This window comes from Penaeus vannamei, chromosome 32 (assembly GCF_042767895.1).
Source record: "Penaeus vannamei isolate JL-2024 chromosome 32, ASM4276789v1, whole genome shotgun sequence".
Classification (NCBI taxonomy): Eukaryota; Metazoa; Arthropoda; class Malacostraca; order Decapoda; family Penaeidae; genus Penaeus; species Penaeus vannamei.
This window is the reverse complement of record NC_091580.1, coordinates 12,097,739-12,103,761: the sequence shown is the minus strand read 5'-3', so window position 1 is coordinate 12,103,761 and position 6,023 is coordinate 12,097,739.

Here is a 6,023-nt window from a genome sequence, read left to right as displayed (position 1 = left end):
TCTCTCTCTCTCTCTCTCTCTCTCTCTCTCTCTCTCTCTCTCTCTCTCTCTCTCTCTCTCTCTCTCTCTCTGTCTCTCTCTGTCGTTTTGTCTCTCTGTCTCTCTCTCTCTCTGTCTCTCTCTCTCTGTCTCTCTGTCTGTCTCTCTCTCTCTCTCTCTCTCTCTCTCTCTCTCTCTCTCTCTCTCTCTCTCTCTCATCTCTCTCTCTCACTCTCTCTGTCTCTCTCTCTCTCTCTCTCACTCTCTCTGTCTGTTTCTCACTCTCTCTGTCTCTCTCTCTCTGTCTCTGTCTCTCTCCCTCTCTCTCTCTCTCTCATTCTCCCTCTCTCTCTCTCTCTCTCTCTCTCTCTCTCTCTTTCTCTCTCTCTCTCTCTCTCTCTCTCTCTCTCTCTCTGTCTCTCTCTCTCTCTGTCTCTCTCTCTCTCTCTCTCTCTCTCTCTCTCTCTCTCTCTCTCTCTCTCTCTCTCTCTCTCTCTCTCTCTCTCTCTCTCTCTCTCTCTCTCTCTCTCTCTCTCTCTCTCTCTCTCTCTCTCTCTCTGCTGTCTCCTTCTCTCTCTGTCTCTCTCTCTCTCTCTCTCTCTCTCTCTCTCTCTCTCTCTCTCTCTCTCTCTCTCTCTCTCTCTCGCTCTCTCTCTCTCTCTCTCTCTCTCTCTCTCTCTCGCCTCTCTCTCTCTGTCTCTCTCTCTCTCTCTCTCTCTCTCTCTCTCTCTCTCTCTCTCTCTCTCTCTCTCTCTCTCTCTCTCTCTCTCTCTCTCTCTCTCTCTCTCTCTCTCTGTCTCTCTCTCATCTCTCTGTCTCTGTCTCTCTCTCTCTCTCTCTCTCTCTCTCTCTCTCCTGGAACGTGGCTGAGGATTCCTATGGGCTTAAAGGATGCTATTGTATCGAGTTTCTTTTTTTATTGTTTCTATTTTTTTATTTATTTCTGTTTTTTTATTATTTTTTACATTTTATTCATTATCTCTTTTCTCGTTTTTTTTCCTTTTTCATTTCTTCGTCTTTTATTCATTATTTTTCTTTTTCTTTCCCTTACTTTTTTAATCTTTTATTCATTATCTTACTTTTCCCCTTTTATTTATTTCTCTTTCTCTTGTTTTTATTTTTTCTTGTTTTATTTAATTTTTATTCAGTATGTCTTATTTTCTTTATTTCTTTCTCTTTCCCTTCTTTCTGTTTTTTCTGTTTTGGTTTTAGTTTATATCATTTATTATCTCATGAAGTTTATGAAGGAAATGATGATAGGGGTAATGATGGCTCGTCCGTTTTTATACATAATCACTTCTTTCTTTCTGTTCCTCTGTTCTCTCTCTCTTTCTCTCTCTCTCTCTCTCTCTCTCTCTCTCTCTCTCTCTCTCTCTCTCTCTCTCGTCTCTTTCTCTTTCTCTGTCTCTCTCTCTCTCTCTCTCTCTCTCTCTCTCTCTCTCTCTCTCTCTCTCTCTCTCTCTCTCTCTCTCTCTCTCTCTCTCTCTCTCTCTCTCTCTCTCTCTCTCTCTCTGCGTGTGTTCTTCGCGTTTTATCAATCTCTCTCACTCTCTCTCTCTCTCCTTTCATCTATTCACCTCCTCTCCCTCCTTTTGCCTTATTCACCTCTCCCTCCTTCTTCTTTCACCCTATTTACCTCATTAACTTATATTTTCTTTCAATTCTCCTTTTCCTCATTCAGTTCTCTCTCCTTCTTTTTCACCTCGTTCACTTCCTCTCTTTCTCCTCCCCCTTTCAGTTTTTTCCGTTTCTCTCCTTCCACCTACTTTCATCTCTCTCTTTCTCCCTTCACCTCCTTTATCAATCTTCTCTTTCTCCTCCTTCACTTTCTCTCCTCCTTCTTTCACTTCTTTCTACTCCTCTTCCTCCTCCAGCTCTCCTCTCTCTCTCCTCCCTCCACCTCATTTATTACCCTCCTCTTTCTCTTTTTCCTTTAAGTCACTTCCTCTCTCTCCTCCTCTTTCTCCTTCTCATTTAAGTCACTTCCTCTCTCTCCTCCTCTTTCTCCTTCTCATTTAAAGCACTTCCTCTCTCTCTCCTCCTTTTCCTTTCACACCTTTCTTCTCCTCTTCATCCCCTCTTTCTCCCCTCTTCTTTACCCTTCCTGCCTCCCGATCTTTCAGCCTGGAATTCGTATGATCTGGGACATCTACCCTTAAGAACCAGCTATGGGTTTCATCTCGGGTTTTACTGCCTGGCGACCCCCTTCCCCTTTGCTCCTTCCTCCCTTTCTTCCTTTTTATCTTTTCTTCTTCTGTTGTACTCCCTTTTTCATATCTATTTTGTAACGTTTTTTTAAAAGTCATTCTGTTCATTTCTTCTTCTCTTAATCTTTTGGTTCGTTTCTTTTTCTCTGTTTTTTTTTCTTTTTTATTTTATTCCTCTCTTTCGCTTCTTCATTTTCACCGTCCTCCTCTCCCTCATTCAATCCTCTTTCCTCCGTAGCCACCTATCACCTCATATCCCCTTCCCCTTCTCCTCCCTTCTCTTCCTTCCCTTCCTTCTTCCATTTATGACTTTCTCCTTCCGTCACCTCTCCTCTTCCTTTTCCCGCTTCTTTATCCCCTCTCCCCTCCATCCCCCTCCTTCTCAACGACCCGGAGGAATGTCTTGTCATGTTAAATTCTGGTCGTTTTTACCTCTTTATCACTTTGTGCTCTCTCTCTCTCTCTCTCTCTCTCTCTCTTTCTCCCTCTCTGTGTCTGTCTGTCTGTGTGTCTGTCTCTTTCTTTCTCTCTCTCTCTTTCTTTTTTTCTCCCTCTCTGTCTGTCTGTCTGTCTGTCTCTCTCTCTCTCTCTCCGTATCACCCGCTCTGTCTCTCTCCTCTCCTCCTCTCTCTCTCTCCACCCCTTACTGCATATCACTTTTATTTTTCTAGAAATATGCATTTTTCATTTCCTTTAACACACCCGCATGTCATGGCTAATATAAAACATATATGTATAAATATTTGGTCGTATTTTCGTGCTAATCGGATTCACAGTTTTGTCTGTATTTATTTTCCTTCGTTCTATTTCTTTTCATCTTTCTCTTGTTTCTTTTCACTCTCTATTTCCGTCTTTTCGGCGTCACTGGTAATTCGACATTTTACTTTGCTATATTTTCCATTTTCTTTTACTTTGCTCTCTACTTCGTGTTATTATTTCAATTTTCTTATTCCTTTTCTTTTTCAACCCTTTCCCTTTATTTTTCTTTTCTGCTTTTTTTATTCTCAGTTTCCTTCTTTTTTGTCCTTTGCCTTTATTTTGTCCCCCCCTTTCTCTCTTTCTCTTTCTCCCTTTCTTCCTTTTTCTGTTCTCACTCTCTCTCTTTCCCCCTTTTCCTCCTTTCCTTCCTTTTTCTCTCACTCTCTTTCTCTTATCTTTCTTCACCTCCCTCCTCTTCTTTCTCTCTCCCTCTTTCTTCCCTCCTCTCACTCCTCCTCCCCCTCCTCTTTCTCTCTCTTTCTCTCTCTCTCTCTCTCTCTCTCTCTCTCTCTCTCTCTCTCTCTCTCTCTCTCTCTCTCTCTCTCTCTCTCTCTCTCTCTCTCTTACTCTCTCTCTCTCTCTCCCTCTCTCATACATCCCCGTCTGAGGTAATAAATCATGATGAAGACGCTTTTTTACTGTAATGGCGGACACAAGAGAGAAAAAAAGTAAAGAAAAAAAAAAAATGATGGAAGGGAAATAAAAACCAAAATGCAATTCTTCATTCCATACACATTGCTCGTTGAGAAGACGTTATGACTGAGAACCTAATCCTCCTACGCATTTTTTTTTCGTCTTATTATTATCATCTTTACCGGTTCTTGTTCTTACTCTCACTGCTCTCTGTCGCACTGTTTTGTGTTTTATTTTTTATATTTTTTTATCATCATCTTTATCGGTTTTTGCAATTGTCGTACTTTTGTCTTCTGTTTTTGTCATTATTATCTTCGTCAATTCTTGCTGTCTCTCTTACTGCTTTCTCTCATAATTTTTGTATTTTTAAAATCTTATTATCGTTATCTTTATCGGTTTTTGCTCTCACTCTTACTGCTTTCATAATTTCCTAAGTGCTTTTATCTTATTTTTTCGGTTATTGTGTGCATTCCCTCTTTCATATTTTTGTATTTCATTTTCCCCCCTTCTTGTGTGCATTCTTACTGATTTCTCCTATATTTATTTATTCATTTATTTTATCGTATCCTATTGTCATTATTTACTTCAGTTCTTGCGTTTTTTCTCACTCCTTTTTCTCATGATTTTGTATTTTTTCCGTAAATTCTTAGTTTATGATTTTTTTTTTCTTTTCGTTTTTTTTTTCTTTTTACTTTATTTGACTGTTGTTTTTGCTTACACTCATTTCTATACTTCTCTGAAAATCATTATTATAATAAAAAGAAAATCCTTCAATACTTTTTCCTTTGCCTGTTTACTCCGTTTACTGTTTAATTTATATATCATCAGATATTCATTCTCATCCATACTTTTCTTTATTTTTTTTTCTTTATTTTCCCACACTTTTTCAAGATAGTTTTATCGGTAAATTTTGAAAATGGCTTCCGACCCTGACCTTGTTTACTTGCCTTGGGTCCCTCCGCTTGACCTATGACCTAGACTCGAATCTGACCTGTAGGCCTTAGCACACTACGATGTGTAAGATATAGATGAACAGATGAATAAACAAGTAAAAGAAATACATAAGAAAGTGATATAATAAATAATTATGTTTTATGACTTCCATGAAGAGAGAAATTTATTGATGATAATTTGAAAAAAGTATATTTGTTTTCCTATCCTCTCTCACTCTTATGTTATTTCTTCTTCTGTGACCTTTGACCTTGCTTCTGATAAGCTTGGTGACCTTCCTGTGATTGAGGTGACCTCCTAACGACCTTTCTTGATAGACTTGACCTTGGATGGAAACCACCATTATTTTCCAAGGTTCCCTATGATGGATTTTTTAAGATGAAGCCTCACCAAGGGATGGGTAAGGAGGGGGAGGGAGGGAAGGAGGGAATGAGGGAGGGAGGAGGGAGGAAAGAAGGGAAGGAGGGAGGGAGGGAAGGAGAGAGGGAGGGAGGGAGGGAGATAAGAAGGGAAGGAGGGAGGGAGGGAAGGAGGAATGGGTAAGGAGAGAGGGAAAGAGGAAGGGTTGTGTAAGGAGAGGGTGGGAAGGGTAAGGGGAAAGGGATGGATGGGTGAGGAGAGAAGGAGGGAGGGAAGAAAGGAGGGAGAGGGGGATAGAAAAGTGGAGGAAAGGATAGGTAAAAGGGAGGAAGGGGGAGGTAAGAAAGAGAGATGAGGGGAGGAAAGGAGAAAAAAATGAGATGGGATGGGAAAGGGTTGCAAATGAGAGAGCGAGAGAAGAGGAAGGTAGCGAGAAAGAAGTGTTAGTGGAAAAAGAAGTGAGTGAAGGAAAGAGAGAGGGGGGGGGGGGGAGGTACAGGAAAAAAGGAAGAGATAGAAGAGAGAAAGAGAAGAGAAACGAGGTAAGATAAAGAGAGAGAAAAAAAAGGACAAAATGGGAAACACATGCATACACAGACACACAGACACGCACACACCCACACATGTCAACACATGCATACATACAGATACAAACACAAACACAAATACACACACACTCCCCTCTCCCACGCACTTCTAGACGCCCAGACCCATCAGTCGGAGAGACACCGGCGAAAATATTCAGCAAATACTAATTGTAAATTCACACATCAGAACCCAGATGCAAAAATTTTTCTCGTGATTAAAACATGCTCATAAACCCAAAACTCCTGCATGGATTTAAAACTGTTCACTTGCTAGCATTTTGGTCGTCGTGTGTTTGTTTGTTTGTGTGTGTGCTTGTGGTTGTTTGTGTGTGTGTACGAGTGTGTTTGTTGGGTTGTTTTGTTTGTATACTTGTGTGTATGTGTGTGAGTATTTGTGTGTCTTTTTGTGTTTGTGCTTGTTTGTGTGTGGGTTTGTGTTTGTATGTTTGTATTCTAGTTTTTCTCTGTCCGTGTGTGAATGTGTGGATTTATGCACATTGTCTTTTCTTCCTTTTTTTCCCTTCTCTCCTTTTTATCTCCCCTCAAT